The 19,081-nt window shown below is 40.8% G+C and overlaps 1 protein-coding gene across 1 annotated transcript in view; it reads right to left on the bottom strand.

Annotated features, from left to right (window-relative positions):
- The window catches only part of LOC147026921 (P2Y purinoceptor 4-like), an 80,947-nt gene extending 62,798 nt beyond the window's left edge, over positions 1-18,149 (bottom strand). Inside the window, exon 1 of the mRNA XM_085882826.1 lies at positions 17,992-18,149. The gene's annotated coding sequence lies outside the window, so the exon portion shown is untranslated. The remainder of the gene's footprint in view (positions 1-17,991) is intronic.
- Positions 18,150-19,081: the final 932 nt, after the last annotated feature.

Raw genomic sequence — 19,081 nt, 5'->3', positions numbered from 1 at the left:
GTTAAACGCGGTGGTGATGTTTCATGTTAAACATGGTGGTGATGTTTCATGTTAAACACGGTGGTGATGTTTCATGTTAAACTTGGTGGTGATGTTTCATGTTAAACACGGTGGTGATGTTTCATGTTAAACTTGGTGGTGATGTTTCATGTTAAACACGGTGGTGATGTTTCATGTTAAACGTGGTGGTGATGTTTCATGTTAAACACGGTGGTGATTTTTCATGTTAAACGCGGTGGTGATTTTTCATGTTAAACACGGTGGTGATTTTTCATGTTAAACGCGGCGGTGATTTTTCATGTTAAACGTGGTGGTGATTTTTCATGTTAAACGTGGTGGTGATTTTTCATGTTAAACACGGTGGTGATGTTTCATGTTCAACGTGGTGGTGATGTTTCATGTTAAACACGGTGGTGATGTTTCATGTTAAACTTGGTGGTGATGTTTCATGTTAAACACGGTGGTGATGTTTCATGTTAAACACGGTGGTGATGTTTCATGTTAAACTTGGTGGTGATGTTTCATGTTAAACACGGTGGTGATGTTTCATGTTAAACTTGGTGGTGATTTTTCATGTAAAACACGGTGGTGATTTTTCATGTTAAACGCGGTGGTGATTTTTCATGTTAAACTTGGTGGTGATGTTTCATGTTAAACACGGTGGTGATGTTTCATGTTAAACACGGTGGTGATGTTTCATGTAAAACACGGTGGTGATGTTTCATGGTAAACGCGGTGGTGATTTTTCATGTTAAACGTGGTGGTGATTTTTCATGTTAAACGCGGTGGTGATTTTTCATGTTAAACGCGGGGTGATTTTTCATGTTAAACGTGGTGGTGATTTTTCATGTTAAACGTGGTGGTGATTTTTCATGTTAAACGTGGTGGTGATGTTTCATGTTAAACGTGGTGGTGATGTTTCATGTTAAACGCGGTGGTGATGTTTCATGTTAAACATGGTGGTGATGTTTCATGTTAAACACGGTGGTGATGTTTCATGTTAAACTTGGTGGTGATGTTTCATGTTAAACTTGGTGGTGATGTTTCATGTTAAACACGGTGGTGATGTTTCATGTTAAACGTGGTGGTGATGTTTCATGTTAAACGCAGTGGTGATGTTTCATGTTAAACACGGTGGTGATTTTTCATGTTAAACACGGTGGTGATTTTTCATGTTAAACGCGGTGGTGATTTTTCATGTTAAACGCGGTGGTGATTTTTCATGTTAAACGCGGCGGTGATTTTTCATGTTAAACGTGGTGGTGATTTTTCATGTTAAACGTGGTGGTGATGTTTCATGTTAAACGCGGTGGTGATTTTTCATGTTAAACGTGGTGGTGATTTTTCATGTTAAACGCGGCAGTGATTTTTCATGTTAAACGTGGTGGTGATTTTTCATGTTAAATGTGGTGGTGATGTTTCATGTTAAATGCGGTGGTGATTTTTCATGTTAAACGTGGTGGTGATGTTTCATGTTAAACGCGGTGGTGATTTTTCATGTTAAACGTGGTGGTGATGTTTCATGTTAAACGCGGTGGTGATTTTTCATGTTAAACACGGTGGTGATGTTTCATGTTAAACGCGGTGGTGATTTTTCATGTTAAACGTGGTGGTGATTTTTCATGTTAAACGTGGTGGTGATTTTTCATGTTAAACGTGGTGGTGATTTTTCATGTTAAACGTGGTGGTGAATTTTCATGTTAAACACGGTGGTGATGTTTCATGTTAAACGTGGTGGTGATGTTTCATGTTAAACACGGTGGTGATGTTTCATGTTAAACTTGGTGGTGATGTTTCATGTTAAACTTGGTGGTGATGTTTCATGTTAAACACGGTGGTGATGTTTCATGTTAAACTTGGTGGTGATGTTTCATGTTAAACACGGTGGTGATGTTTCATGTTAAACACGGTGGTGATGTTTCATGTTAAACACGGTGGTGATGTTTCATGTAAAACACGGTGGTGATGTTTCATGGTAAACGCGGTGGTGATTTTTCATGTTAAACGTGGTGGTGATTTTTCATGTTAAACGCGGTGGTGATTTTTCATGTTAAACGCGGGGGTGATTTTTCATGTTAAACGTGGTGGTGATTTTTCATGTTAAACGTGGTGGTGATTTTTCATGTTAAACGTGGTGGTGATGTTTCATGTTAAACGTGGTGGTGATGTTTCATGTTAAACGCGGTGGTGATGTTTCATGTTAAACATGGTGGTGATGTTTCATGTTAAACACGGTGGTGATGTTTCATGTTAAACTTGGTGGTGATGTTTCATGTTAAACTTGGTGGTGATGTTTCATGTTAAACACGGTGGTGATGTTTCATGTTAAACGTGGTGGTGATGTTTCATGTTAAACGCAGTGGTGATGTTTCATGTTAAACACGGTGGTGATTTTTCATGTTAAACACGGTGGTGATTTTTCATGTTAAACGCGGTGGTGATTTTTCATGTTAAACGCGGTGGTGATTTTTCATGTTAAACGCGGCGGTGATTTTTCATGTTAAACGTGGTGGTGATTTTTCATGTTAAACGTGGTGGTGATGTTTCATGTTAAACGCGGTGGTGATTTTTCATGTTAAACGTGGTGGTGATTTTTCATGTTAAACGCGGCGGTGATTTTTCATGTTAAACGTGGTGGTGATTTTTCATGTTAAATGTGGTGGTGATGTTTCATGTTAAATGCGGTGGTGATTTTTCATGTTAAACGTGGTGGTGATGTTTCATGTTAAACGCGGTGGTGATTTTTCATGTTAAACGTGGTGGTGATGTTTCATGTTAAACGCGGTGGTGATTTTTCATGTTAAACACGGTGGTGATGTTTCATGTTAAACGCGGTGGTGATTTTTCATGTTAAACGTGGTGGTGATTTTTCATGTTAAACGTGGTGGTGATTTTTCATGTTAAACGTGGTGGTGATTTTTCATGTTAAACGTGGTGGTGAATTTTCATGTTAAACACGGTGGTGATGTTTCATGTTAAACGTGGTGGTGATGTTTCATGTTAAACACGGTGGTGATGTTTCATGTTAAACTTGGTGGTGATGTTTCATGTTAAACTTGGTGGTGATGTTTCATGTTAAACACGGTGGTGATGTTTCATGTTAAACTTGGTGGTGATGTTTCATGTTAAACACAGTGGTGATGTTTCATGTTAAACACGGTGGTGATGTTTCATGTAAAACACGGTGGTGATGTTTCATGTTAAACGCGGTGATGATTTTTCATGTTAAACGTGGTGGTGATTTTTCATGTTAAACGCGGTGGTTATTTTTCATGTTAAATGCGGTGGTGATTTTTCATGTTAAACGTGGTGGTGATGTTTCATGTTAAACACGGTGGTGATGTTTCATGTTAAACGTGGTGGTGATGTTTCATGTTAAACGTGGTGGTGATGTTTCATGTAAAACACGGTGGTGATGTTTCATGTTAAACTTGGTGGTGATGTTTCATGTTAAACGCGGTGGTGATTTTTCATGTTAAACACGGTGGTGATGTTTCATGTTAAACACGGTGGTGATTTTTCATGTTAAACACGGTGGTGATGTTTCATGTTAAACGCGGTGGTGATTTTTCATGTTAAACGTGGTGGTGATTTTTCATGTTAAACGTGGTGGTGATTTTTCATGTTAAACACGGTGGTGATGTTTCATGTTAAACGTGGTGGTGATGTTTCATGTTAAACACGGTGGTGATGTTTCATGTTAAACTTGGTGGTGATGTTTCATGTTAAACACGGTGGTGATGTTTCATGTTAAACACGGTGGTGATGTTTCATGTTAAACTTGGTGGTGATTTTTCATGTAAAACACGGTGGTGATTTTTCATGTTAAACGCGGTGGTGATTTTTCATGTTAAACTTGGTGGTGATGTTTCATGTTAAACACGGTGGTGATGTTTCATGTTAAACACGGTGGTGATGTTTCATGTAAAACACGGTGGTGATGTTTCATGTTAAACGCGGTGGTGATTTTTCATGTTAAACGTGGTGGTGATTTTTCATGTTAAACGCGGTGGTGATTTTTCATGTTAAACGCGGCGGTGATTTTTCATGTTAAACGTGGTGGTGATTTTTCATGTTAAACGTGGTGGTGATTTTTCATGTTAAACGCGGTGGTGATTTTTCATGTTAAACGCGGCGGTGATTTTTCATGTTAAACGTGGTGGTGATTTTTCATGTTAAACGTGGTGGTGATGTTTCATGTTAAACGCGGTGGTGATTTTTCATGTTAAACGTGGTGGTGATTTTTCATGTTAAACGCGGCGGTGATTTTTCATGTTAAACGTGGTGGTGATTTTTCATGTTAAACGTGGTGGTGATGTTTCATGTTAAATGCGGTGGTGATTTTTCATGTTAAACGTGGTGGTGATGTTTCATGTTAAACGCGGTGGTGATTTTTCATGTTAAACGTGGTGGTGATGTTTCATGTTAAACGCGGTGGTGATTTTTCATGTTAAACACGGTGGTGATGTTTCATGTTAAACGCGGTGGTGATTTTTCATGTTAAACGTGGTGGTGATTTTTCATGTTAAACGTGGTGGTGATTTTTCATGTTAAACACGGTGGTGATGTTTCATGTTAAACGTGGTGGTGATTTTTCATGTTAAACGTGGTGGTGATTTTTCATGTTAAACACGGTGGTGATGTTTCATGTTAAACGTGGTGGTGATGTTTCATGTTAAACACGGTGGTGATGTTTCATGTTAAACTTGGTGGTGATGTTTCATGTTAAACACGGTGGTGATGTTTCATGTTAAACTTGGTGGTGATGTTTCATGTTAAACACGGTGGTGATGTTTCATGTTAAACACGGTGGTGATGTTTCATGTAAAACACGGTGGTGATGTTTCATGTTAAACGCGGTGGTGATTTTTCATGTTAAACGTGGTGGTGATTTTTCATGTTAAACGCGGTGGTGATTTTTCATGTTAAACGCGGCGGTAATTTTTCATGTTAAACGTGGTGGTGATTTTTCATGTTAAACGTGGTAGTGATTTTTCATGTTAAACACGGTGGTGATGTTTCATGTTAAACGTGGTGGTGATTTTTCATGTTAAACGTGGTGGTGATTTTTCATGTTAAACACGGTGGTGATGTTTCATGTTAAACGTGGTGGTGATGTTTCATGTTAAACACGGTGGTGATGTTTCATGTTAAACTTGGTGGTGATGTTTCATGTTAAACACGGTGGTGATGTTTCATGTTAAACTTGGTGGTGATGTTTCATGTTAAACACGGTGGTGATGTTTCATGTTAAACACGGTGGTGATGTTTCATGTAAAACACGGTGGTGATGTTTCATGTTAAACGCGGTGGTGATTTTTCATGTTAAACGTGGTGGTGATTTTTCATGTTAAACGCGGTGGTGATTTTTCATGTTAAACGCGGCGGTGATTTTTCATGTTAAACGTGGTGGTGATTTTTCATGTTAAACGTGGTAGTGATTTTTCATGTTAAACGTGGTGGTGATGTTTCATGTTAAACGTGGTGGTGATGTTTCATGTTAAACGCGGTGGTGATGTTTCATGTTAAACATGGTGGTGATGTTTCATGTTAAACACGGTGGTGATGTTTCATGTTAAACACGGTGGTGATGTTTCATGTTAAACGTGGTGGTGATGTTTCATGTTAAACGCAGTGGTGATGTTTCATGTTAAACACAGTGGTGATGTTTCATGTTAAACGTGGTGGTGATGTTTCATGTTAAACACGGTGGTGATGTTTCATGTTAAACGTGGTGGTGATGTTTCATGTTAAACGCAGTGGTGATGTTTCATGTTAAACACGGTGGTGATTTTTCATGTTAAACACGGTGGTGATTTTTCATGTTAAACGCGGCGGTGATTTTTCATGTTAAACGTGGTGGTGATTTTTCATGTTAAACGTGGTGGTGATGTTTCATGTTAAACGCGGTGGTGATTTTTCATGTTAAACGTGGTGGTGATTTTTCATGTTAAACGTGGTGGTGATTTTTCATGTTAAACGTGGTGGTGAATTTTCATGTTAAACACGGTGGTGATGTTTCATGTTAAACGTGGTGGTGATGTTTCATGTTAAACACGGTGGTGATGTTTCATGTTAAACTTGGTGGTGATGTTTCATGTTAAACACGGTGGTGATGTTTCATGTTAAACGTGGTGGTGATGTTTCATGTTAAACGCAGTGGTGATGTTTCATGTTAAACACGGTGGTGATTTTTCATGTTAAACACGGTGGTGATTTTTCATGTTAAACGCGGCGGTGATTTTTCATGTTAAACGTGGTGGTGATTTTTCATGTTAAACGTGGTGGTGATGTTTCATGTTAAACGCGGTGGTGATTTTTCATGTTAAACGTGGTGGTGATGTTTCATGTTAAACGCGGTGGTGATTTTTCATGTTAAACGTGGTGGTGATGTTTCATGTTAAACGCGGTGGTGATTTTTCATGTTAAACGCGGTGGTGATTTTTCATGTTAAACGTGGTGGTGATTTTTCATGTTAAACGCGGCGGTGATTTTTCATGTTAAACGTGGTGGTGATTTTTCATGTTAAACGTGGTGGTGATGTTTCATGTTAAATGCGGTGGTGATTTTTCATGTTAAATGCGGTGGTGATTTTTCATGTTAAACGTGGTGGTGATGTTTCATGTTAAACGCGGTGGTGATTTTTCATGTTAAACGTGGTGGTGATTTTTCATGTTAAACGTGGTGGTGATGTTTCATGTTAAACGCGGTGGTGATTTTTCATGTTAAACGTGGTGGTGATTTTTCATGTTAAACGTGGTGGTGATGTTTCATGTTAAACGTGGTGGTGATTTTTCATGTTAAACGTGGTGGTGATGTTTCATGTTAAACGCGGTGGTGATTTTTCATGTTAAACGTGGTGGTGATGTTTCATGTTAAACGCGGTGGTGATTTTTCATGTTAAACACGGTGGTGATGTTTCATGTTAAACGCGGTGGTGATTTTTCATGTTAAACGTGGTCGGGATTCGGGATTTGATAGCTTACAGCGAGCGTGCATACCTCTCGGACATCCTGCCAGGATGTTAACGAAATGTTTCATTTTATTTATTTCACATGAGGAAATACCATCCGTCGCTTCGCTGGGAGGGTGAAGAAGAGGGGGTGGGCGGAGAGAGGGGTGAGGGAGAGGGAGAGAGGGGAAAGGAGAGAGGTGCGAGGAGGGGTGGGTCGTGGGTGATCGAGGAGGGTGGGGGAGTGAGGAGGAGTGGGGGAAGGGAAGACAGTGTCAGGTGAGAGGAAGGGAAGGCAGACTGTGGTGGAGCATGAATTAGGATTCATACTGTCTCATCAAAATGATTCTGCATAGAATAACAGTGAAGATGGAAACAAAATAAAGTCTGAAATCCATTTTCAAGTGATCATATTATCAAGAGGGCCCTTTAGAGAAAACCCGCCGGATGCATCCGGAGTCAAGCCATCGAGAAACAAACACTGCTCGGACATGTCCAGAGACGAACTCCTGTCCAGACGCGAACCCCCATCCAGAGACGACCTCATGTCTGAGATGAACTCACGTTCGGATGTGTCCAGAGACAAACATGTGTCTGGAGCCGAACTCCTGTCCGGAGATGAACTCCCATCCAGACATGAACTCCCGTCCGGATGTGTCAGGAGAGGGACAATGCCTGGACGCAGAGATGAAGACAGAGACGGATGCCGCCCTGAACCCAGTATGGAGACAGAGATGGATGCCGCCCAGAACGCAGAGATGGAGATGGAGACGGATACCACCCCTAACCCAGAGATAGAGATGGAGACGGATGCCGCCGGGATGCAGAAACGGAGCCAGAGACGGATGCCACCGGAATGCAGAGATAGAGCCAGAGACGGATGCCACCGGGATTCAGAGACGGAGATGGAGGCGGATGCCACCAGGATACAGAGATGGAGACGGAGACGGATGCCACCGGGATGCATAGATGGAGCCAGAGACGGATACCACCGGGATGCAGAGACGGAGACGGAGGCGGATTCCACCGGGATACAGAGATGGAGACGGATACGGATGCCACCGGGATGCAGAGATGGAGCCAGAGACTGATGCCACCAGGATGCAGAGACGGAGCCGGATACGGATGCCACCAGGATGCAGAGATGGAGCCAGAGACGGATGCCACCGGGATGCAGAGACGGAGATGGAGGCGGATGCCACTGGGATACAGAGATGGAGTTGGAGACGGATGCTGCCCAGTTACAGAGACGGAGACGGATGCTACCGGACGCAGAGATGGAGATGGAGATGGATGCTGCCCGGATGCAGAGACGGAGAAGGAGACAGAGACGGACCTCACATGTTCTTGTAGCTGAATGGAAGCAAATCTCCTCAGCAATGTTCCAACATCTCGTGGAAAGCCTTCCCAGAATCGTGCAGACTGATATAGCAGCAAAGGGGGGACTAAGTCCACATTAATGCCCATGATTTTAGAATGAGATGTTGGACGGGCAAGTGCCTACATACTTTTGGCCAAATAGTGTACATCCAAATTGGATTAATGAACACTCTTTTAAGAGTTGGAACTGCTTGTAAGTTCGATTCTGGACCTTATACTTCGTAATTCTGCTTAGTTCAACACGTTCTCAGGGTTATAGCATGTGCGAAAATGAAATAAAGCCACGAACACTGTCGTCTTCTGGGGTTTATAAACATTGCAATGTACCCAGCGATTTGTAGGGATGATATACAGGCATTTGATTAATGAGTGAGGAAAGTGAAAAAAAAAAAAAACTTTGTCGTAAAGAAATTGTTGCGGCCTGTTTCAAGTCAAGTCAAAGTTGAGCAGGCCAAAAAACATGGTGGCTTCAGACCCCAGAAAAGTTACCAAGACTACACCTTAAGACCCCAAAGAGCAAGGTGGCTGAGGAAGCGCCTGATAAAGAAAATAAATAAATAAGGCTGTTTATCTTCAAAAGGGGTGTTATAATTAACCCAAACCATCAATTTTCACTCATGCTTCTTTCCATATATATATATATATATATATATATATATATATATATATATATATATATATATATATATATATATATATACGTATATTTATATAAATATATATATATATATATATATATATATATATATATATATATATATATATATATATATGTATATATATATGTGTGTATATATATATATATATATATATATATATATATATATATATATATATATATATATGTATATATAATCATTATCACTCTACTTCCCTTGTGTTTTCTTATAATGCATGCAAAGTTTCAGGTTGCTTGGTTTCATTGTTTTGGAGTTATGGAAGACAGACACACACTGACACACACACTGCCTTTTATTCGTGTATATATGTTTAGAATATATATATATATATATATATATATATATATATATATATATATATATATATATATATATATATATTGCGTCGTGAAAGTCTACACCTCTTCAAAGTTTTCACCTTTTGTTGCGTTATAGCCTGGAAATAAATTGCATTAAATCAGACTTTTTTTACCTTTTTTTTTTTTTTTTGTATACCTTGGTCGAGGCTCGTATGAGAGCTAACACACAACTCACAGCAAGGAGGCATGAGACAAGAGGGGCGGGAGTGGAAGGGACAAAACAGTGGGGAACAGACACATTAGGTGAACTGTGGAAGGGAGAGGAATGGGGATGGGACGGGGAACATGGCGAAGAGAAGATGGACATTTCAGGGACTTTCAGGAAGGAAAGCAGGAGAAATGAAGGAAGAGGGCTTGGGTGGATTATCGGGGGTAGAAAAGATCGAGGATTTGGATGGGGAAAGATAAGAGGTGGTGGTGAACAGCTGTTTTGAAAGCCTGGAGGGAAGAATGGGAAAGAATAGAGTGAGGAAGTTTATTCCAAAGGCGGGAAAAAAGAGGAATGAAAGAGTGAAGATGAGCAGTGATTCGTGATTTTGGTAGTTTTACCAGAAGGGGGTTGTTGGCGGACCTTGAGCGCCCTGTGGAAATGTGGTGGGGACAAATCGCAGAGAGAGCAGGGGGGCAAGGCTGGAGAGGAGTCAGTAGAAGACAGAAAGACCACCGACCAACCTGCGGTGATTGAGTGAGAGGCCCAAAGACTCAGCTTCATTGCGGGAGATGCCGATGATCTTAAATGCCCTGGTTTCGACAGCGTGAAGCCGAGAAAGGTGGGAGGCAGGAGCACCAGCCCAGAGGGGAGAGCAGTACTCCATCAGGCTACGGACAAAAGCTTTGTAAGTGGTCAGGAGCTCAAGAGGGCCGAGGAAGGACTTAGCACGACGGAGGATTCCCAGTCGGCGACTGGCTTTTGAGGCGAGGTTGGAAATGTGACTTTCCCAGGAAAGGTCATGGCAGATAGTGAGACCTAGAAGCTTGAAAGAAAAGACTTCTTCCAGAGGATTGTTGAGAAAGTGGATGGGGGGGTTTTGTAAACGGTCCTCTCGAAGAGACATAGTGAGAGTGTGAGATTTGTCTGGATTGAAAGACATGTTCCACGTGTTGGACCAGTTTGTGATTTTATCCAGATCTGCAGTGAGTGAAGAAGCTGCTGCTTGCCGGTTTCATTGCACCTTTACCTTTATTTTACCTTGCTGCTGCACCTTTATTTACACATTGTCACCCACAACTGGCAAGTGAAAACAAATTCTACAAATTCCATATTATTAATTGAAATTACAAAACGAGAATATTTTGGTTGGATAAGTGTCCACCTCCCCTTATAAGAGCAATTGTAAATTAGCTCAGGTGTAACCAATCACCTTCAAAATCACACACCAAGTTAATTGGCTTCCACCTGTGTTACATTGTACTGATTCTGATTATTTCAGAATATTATCAGCTGCTCCTGTAGGTTTCCTCTGCGAGGTCGTGCATTTCACAGCAAAGACTCAACCATGAGAACCAAGAAGTTTTCAAAAACCCATCGGAATAAAGTTGTGGAAAGGCACAGATCAGATGATGGGTATAAAAATATTTCAAAGGCCTTGAATATCCCTTGGAACACAGTCAAGATAATCATTAAGAAGTGTAGGGCATATGGTACCACCAAGACCTTGTATTGGTGGTAACATAAACATACAGAGTGCTCGTCATGCTCCACATGTTTCGATTCTCCTGCCGATCACATCACGTGCCTTCTGGTTGAATGGTTTGCATTAGCTGGAACAATTATCTGGGTGGCAGATGGAAGGTTGTTCTGTGCGGATTATGCACTTTTATCGTGCGAGACATAATCCCTGGCAATGCTCATCATAAAAGTCAGGAGGTGTGTCTGATGTATATACGACAAATGTGGTCATTGGTTAGATATTTATCGATACGCCATCCTGATGAGGGCAAATAAGCCCGAAATATGGATCAGTGGCTCCGGTTGATGTTTAACTGATGACCATATAATCTTTGCCTGTTTGACAGAGTTACTGGACCGAGGCCTCTATGTTGGAGGTGACACGTTCGTGTGGACTGTGTCCAATAGGGATCAGTGTCGTGCTCCTCACACTCTACATGTTTCGATATATATATATATATATATATATATATATATATATATATATATATATATATATATATGTGTGTGTGTGTGTGTGTGTGTGTGTGTGTGTGTGTGTGTGTGTGTGTGTGTGTGTGTGTGTGTGTGTGTGTGTGTGTGTGTGTATTGGATGTATTGGATGTATTTTTGTGTGGCAAAGAGAAAACAGTGTTCATGACAATTTCACCCCATTATAATGAAATGGGGTTTGTTGTTGTTATTTTAATAATCACCAAACCTCAGGAATTTTTTGAGATATCAGATTGAGACTTACACAGTTTATTTGGGTTTGTAGTGACTCACTCATAACCTCAGCAATTCATTATTTTTTTCGTTATTGCACGAATATTTGTAATAAAGCAAACACATGAACTCTAGTAGCCAATCAGTTGCATCTTTCCAGTGAGTCAATCAATGCATGGTATGCCAAAAGGCCGAGGACCTGGTCTTGACGACATATTGTTTCCAGTGAGTCAATCAATGCATGGTATGCCAAAAGGTCGAGGACCTGGTCTTGACGACATGTTGTTTCCAGTGAGTCAATCAATGCATGGTATGCTAAAAGGCCGAGGACCTGGTCTTGACGACATATTGGAAGCCTGCGAGCCTTTGCGCACAAGCCTTTCTCATCCCTATTCACGAGTCGCTCAAAACGTCCATTATTTCATAATGACTTTTGGTTCGACTTTTCAAGACTATTAAGCGATGTGAACTTCGTTTGCTTGGTTAAACAACCACGACTATAACGAACGAGTATTTATTTTCCGCTTACCATTTTTGATGCCATTTTAAAGTCGCAGAGGCTCAGCGCCATTAAATCTTTCCTTCTTCACCAACCACTGGAGAGACGACGAAGGAGTAATCCTCAGCCAGATTTCATTTCCATAACGTCATTGCATTGTTAATGTGAGTGAGATTTCTCTTGTTCTGGTTTAAGCATCATCTTAACCAGCATACTGAAAGGGAATAATAACCACAGAGGCATTTGCAGTACATGTGTATAAAATCTGCTCAAAATTCGTCAAAGGTCAAGGTCAATGCCATCTAAAACATGTAAAACACTTATTCGGCTGCAATTAGAAAACGTATCAACCAAATTTGTTATGCTCAAGATTCCATCATGCAAAACACTTGATTGGTCAAGTTTTCCAATTTATGAAATTGTTGTTTCCATGGCAACTATTTTTTCTTTGGATTTTGCAAGTATCATTCTATGCATGGCATCTTTCTTGTCTGTTTGATTTTTTTGTTTGTCTGTTGGGTGGTCGCGAGACTACCCTTATTCTCAGTTTTTCCGTCTGTCTGTATGTATGTTGGGTGGTCGCTAGAGTACCCTTATTTTCACTTTTTCCATCTGTGTGTATGTATGTTTGTTGGGTGGTCGCTAGAGTACCCTTATTTTCACTTTTTCCGTCTATCTGTATGTATGTATGTTCGGTGGTCGCTAGATTACCCTTATTTTAACTTTTTCCGTCTGTCTGTCTGTATGTATGTTCGGTGGTCACTAGAGTACCCTTATTTTCACTTTTTCCGTCTGTCTGTATGTATGTATGTTCGGTGGTCGCTAGAGTACCCTTATTTTCACTTTTTCCGTCTGTCTGTCTGTCTGTATGTATGTTGGGTGGTCGCTAGAGTACCCTTATTTTCACTTTTTCCGTCTGTGTGTATGTATGTTTGTTGGGTGGTCGCTAGAGTATCCTTATTTTCACTCTTTCCATCCGTCTGTCTGTATGTATGTTGGGTGGTCGCGAGACTACCCTTATTCTCAGTTTTTCCGTCTGTCTGTATGTATGTTGGGTGGTCGCTAGAGTACCCTTATTTTCACTTTTTCCGTCTGTGTGTATGTATGTTTGTTGGGTGGTCGCTAGAGTACCCTTATTTTCACTTTTTCCGTCTGTGTGTATGTATGTTTGTTGGGTGGTCGCTAGAGTACCCTTATTTTCACTTTTTCCGTCTATCTGTATGTATGTATGTATGTTCGGTGGTCGCTAGATGACCCTTATTTTCACTTTTTCCGTCTGTCTGTCTGTATGTATGTCCGGTGGTCGCTAGAGTACCCTTATTTTCACTTTTTCCATCTGTCTGTATGTATGTATGTTCGGTGGTCGCTAGAGTACCCTTATTTTCACTTTTTCCATCTGTCTGTATGTATGTATGTTCGGTGGTCGCTAGAGTACCCTTATTTTCACTTTTTCCGTCTGTCTGTCTGTATGTATGTTTGGTGGTCGCTAGAGTACCCTTATTTTCACTTTTTCCATCTGTCTGTATGTTTGTATGTCTGTATGTATGTAATGGACAGCTCTGGAGGCCAGAGGAGTCAACCGACTTTGATGAAACTTGACAGGTAGGTTCAGACCAGGATCTAGTTCTATGCTTTTGAGCACCGTTGCTATGGACACCATCGTTGCCTAGCAACGGGACTTTTAAATTTTTTAGGAATCCTAAAAAAAATATTTTTTCGAAAATCAAAAATCGGCTTCCATGCTTTTATGCGCACTATAATCAACCTCTTTGTCAAGAAATTTCAGCCCGATCCGTCAAAAACTGTATGACTAGTATGCAATTATGTAGCGACCACCCATGTCGCCTACCGGCTTGTTTGTTTGTTTGTTTGTATGTCTGTATGTTATGGACAGCTCTGGAGGCTAGAGTCAACCGATTTGGATGAAACTTCACAGGTAGATTCATACCAGCATCTAGTTCTAGGCTTTTGAGCACCGTTGCTATGGAGACCACCGTTGCCTAGCAACGGGACTTTGAAATTTTTGAAAAATCCTAAAAAAATTATTTTTTCGAAAATCAAAAATCCGCTTCCACGCTTTTATGCGCACTATAATCAACCTCTTTGTCAAAATGTTCAGTCCGATCTGTCAAAAACTGTATGACTATTATGCAATTATGCAGTGACCACCCATGTCGCCTACCGGCTTGTCTGTCCATCTATGCAAGAGTATATTTTAAAAAGTTATTAATGGATTCGGATGAAATTCGGTGGACAGTTTGGGTGTATGAGAAGGTGGAATTGCTAAGGTTTTGGTGAAGATCCGGATACGATTTTTTTTTTGATTTTTCAAGTGATTCTTCACCATTGAGAAATGGGATCAAAAACGATAATGTTGCATGATATTTTAAAAAGTTGTGGACGAGTTGACAAAACTTGTTGGATGAGTTGAGTAGGTGATGAGAACAAGTCAATTAGACTTTGGTTCAGGCCTGGCTCCAGATCTGAAATATCAGAGGGGTCCAAGACGTAAACTGTTCCGCCGGGAGGTGGAATGCACTCTACTTAGTGCCATTTTAGTTTTTTTCTTTTCTTTTCTTTGTGGCCTGCACTGAAATTTGAATAAGAGATCATATGGCTGATAAAAGCCTGGTGTTGGCGCAGTGGTTAGGGCAGCGGCTTGGGATCCAAAAGGTCCTGAGTTCAAGCCCCGTTGGGCCACTGAATTAATACACCAGGGGGTTGACTCAGCCTGTCATCCTTCCGAGGTCGGCGAAATGAGTACCAGTGTACTGGGCCGGTGTATACCCCGGTTAAAATAGGTGTACCATATCCCTGTGTCGTAAGAGGTGACCAGGGTTGCGTCAGGAAGGGCATCTGGCGTAAAACATGTGCCAAATCACGATGCGGATCATACGGATGATCCGCTGTGGCGACCCCGAATGGGAGCAGCCGAAAGAAGAAGAAGAAGAAGAAGAAGAAGAAGAAGATCATATGGCTGATAACTCGACCTTTTTTTCAATCCCTTTAAATGACAAGCATCACACAAGGAAGCAGGACATCTCATTTATTAATTATTTGTTGTGACTCGGCTAGGGTCGGGTTTGAACTTCTGACCTCCCAGATAAACTCAACCATTTCACCACTTGCTTTTTTGCTGGAACACAAATTCTGTGTATTATCCTGTTGATTTTTGAATACAAAATGTATTTTCATATTGTATACCAGACTTGGTGGAGTCATGATTGGAGCATCCACTCTGATTGTGGATGGTCAGCCATTTGAACCGATGGCTGTCATGTAAAAATGTTACGTGCTGCTTCCTTGCTTGAAGCTCAGCATTTAAAAAGGATAGATCACAGACAAACGGCCATAGGTTGGCAGCCATTGTGCAGGCTTGATGGGCTGAATGGTATCCTTCTGTTTTAAGTTCCTTGTTAATTATTTTATTAACTCATTCACTTAATTTTATGAATTTTTTATTTATTTTTATATTTTAACTCATTTTATTAATTTTAATTAGAGCTTTAGCTGTAATATGTGTACCACTGATTATCTGACCATCGTAGCAACAAGGTATATGACAAGGCATGTATTTTGATTGCTTGAAAGCCTGAGGATAACCGATTCTAGTTTTTCACGTCACAGATGTGTCAAAACCATAGTGCTGTTACATAACTGTAAGGTCGCTTCTTCTGCCACCATGCCTATGGCTGAGTCATGCAAAAATCAATGTTGTTGAATCTTGGAAGGTTAGGGAACATGGAATGATGAATTTAGAATCAAAAAACATGCCTGAAAGGACAACTTGTTTTGCCGCCACTTTGGTGTCCCGAAAATGTGTGATGTCAGCCGAGGAGAAGCCATTAGCAGGAACCTCTGGTGACCTAAAAAGCAAATTCCCTTCAACAGCGTTTGCATTTTTGCTTACAGAGCATCTGTCTGTTCATGCACCTCACCTCCACATCTCTACCCACTCTGCAGAAACATTGAAGAAGATTGCTCGGTGACCGTATGAACGGACAATGCTTGAAGTTTACAGCAGCTGTCATTCCATGCGATTGACTTCATGCCAGGAGCCATTGAAGGGAACACTATCCCTGTTTGGCTTCAGCTGAAGCCTCCAGCCCACTCGTGCCACCGTACTAAAACTTATTTCTGGCTCTTTTATTTTTATTATCCCAGTATTACTGCATCGAAGAGACCCCATGCAAAGTTTTTATTTTACTTTATGTATTAATCAGCCTATGGAATAAATTATTTTCAAAATTCCGAGTTGCAATGATTACTTCAAGTCCCTCGCATGACCTTAGAATCACCGGCCAGATGGCACAGCCACCACTTTCTAATGAATGGTAGTCATTGAGCCAAGTGTTGCTGATAATTTAATAAACAACCCTTGACTGGAACGAGGTGACTGCAGAAACCAACATTTCACATCGTGTGTGCTGAGCAAGTGAGAATGTTCCTTCACCTGCTGTGTAACCCTTGGCTAATTGTGTCTGTGATCTCATGGGCGCCGAAGGAGGGTATTTGACAAGTTCTGATATCCCTTGTTTGAATGCATTTGACAATTGTTGGAAAGTTTGAAACAAGTTTTTTGGTCACACCACTATGTTCAAAACTATTCCACATTTTCACGCTCGGATTTCTGAGTCATCTTTGCAAAAATGTTTTGAGGACACCCATTATGTTTATTAACACACACACGACGTTTCCTGTAGCGTCATCCACTGGGATGCTGGCATCTTGGACATCCAACTGAGCTTCCGGCTTGCTCGGCTGGCGTGCAATTGCAATGTCCTTGGAATGCATCCAGGATTTCTTCAAGAATGCCTGATGCAGGCTTCATCAAGCCTCTTCATTTCAGCAAGTTTGTTTTCTACATATATATATATATATATATATATATATATATATATATATATATATATATATATATATATATATATATATATATATATATATATATATATATATATATATATATATATATATATATATATATATATATATATATATATGTCACGTTCCTAATAACCAAGGACTTTAGTTTACAGTATCGTGATGCATATGGGCTCGATGACGGCGTTTGCATGTTGCCGAGTGTCATTTGGCTATCCTTATTGGCTGCATAATCCCTGGATGTGGTAGACTTTCTCAAAGGTCTAATGTCAATTCAATTGGTCATGATTCATTTCACAGTTTTCAATTCATTATTTTTGGCAGTTTGCCTCACGTGTTCATTTTTCAAAGTACAGTAAGTCGAGCGGCTCTGAGCTTTCTTTTTACAACTTGTCACCAAGCGTCAACCGGATTCCAGTCGGGACATGTTTGTTTTAACATTTTTTCTGGAAGCAAATGTGCTTGCCTTTTGTACGTGGGTGTGGGTGTTGCTGTGAAGGTGACGAGCAAACGGGAATTAGAAGAAGTCACAGTAACATGTGTGGGAATGAAAGGGTGCGATGATGGATTGTGACATATGATATGGTACGGCTACATTAGAAACTTTGTGGTGGAGGAACGAACAAAATAGATATTCAAACGTATTGAAGACCCTTTTCAAAAACAACTAGAACGGCACTTGGTAGAGCACAAACTTCTGCCAGGCTGAACAATTTACGTTTTGCATCCCACTGATAGGTCGGATCTGAACCAAAATCAAATCTGCTTGTTCATGTCACTGAACCAACTCATCCACCAAGTTTTGTTATAACTTATCCACAACTTTTTCAAATATCATACAATACATTGTTTTTAGGACCCACCGGGCGTAGTGGCGTGCGCCAGTAATCCGGCGACTCGGAGGATCGCTTGAGGACGGGAGCTCTGCACAGGGCCGCGCGATGAGAGGGTGTAGGGCAGCCCGGAATCATCGTGAAACCCAATCCTTATCCCTGTGTCGTATGAGGCGACCAGGGTTGCGTCAGGAAGGGCATCCGGCGTAAAACCTATGCCAAATCAGTATGCGGATCATAACGGACGATCCACTGTGGCGACCCCTAACGGGAGCAGCTGAAAGACGAATAACAACATTGTTTTGGGGACCCATCTTTTAATGCTGAAGAATCAGTTTAAGAATTAAAAAAAAAACTTATCTCGATCTTCATCTAAATGTAATAAATTCATCCGTATCACACACCTTACCTGTCCAGCAAATTTCGCCCGAATCCATCCACAACTTTTTCAGATATTCTGTTCACAGACAGACAGAAAAGGGTGAAAGCATCTTCAGTGATGGAGGTCATAATAATGAAATAGCTCTTGTCTTTAATCGATTTAATTATTTCTTTGTTGTTTCACAGACCACCAGCTAAAATTGCTTGTGTGTACAATTAAGACTTGACTCTGTTAACGTTGCTTTTTAAAGATGCAGAGCTGCCACGGATGTTGATAGATTAATTTGCAGAAAGTCTTCTTCCTCCTAATTTTCAACTCTTCCTCGTCACCTAGTAAGTGACTAATAAAACGTGAAAGATTGGTCCATGTCTAATGATGTTAAACTGGAGCTGGTTACGATGGCAGGAATCTGTAAATTGCTTAGGGTGCTGGCGATAACCTACTCTTCGTCAAAGGATGACGTGGGATCCTTTAACGTCCACCAACTGTTGCAAGCAGGTGCGGCTTAATTTGCTAGATGGTGTACCACCATTTGCTAGATGGTGTACTCATTGAAGCAATGCCCTGCCTGGAAAGCACCAGGCTACAGGTGTTTATATTGGTCGACAATCAAATCCAGAGTAGACAACTCAAAGACTTTCGTATGCTACCTCCGCACCATCCTGACAGAGAATTGCAGAAAACATAACAATATAAATGGACAACTCATTTGGACATCACTCCCATGTGCAAATTTTG

Source organism: Eptatretus burgeri, chromosome 5, assembly GCF_056783735.1.
Source record: "Eptatretus burgeri isolate ZD-2024b chromosome 5, Ebu_testis_v1, whole genome shotgun sequence".
Lineage (NCBI taxonomy): Eukaryota > Metazoa > Chordata > Myxini > Myxiniformes > Myxinidae > Eptatretus > Eptatretus burgeri.
Note: the sequence above shows the minus strand (reverse complement) of the source record. Positions and strands in the feature narration are given on the sequence as shown.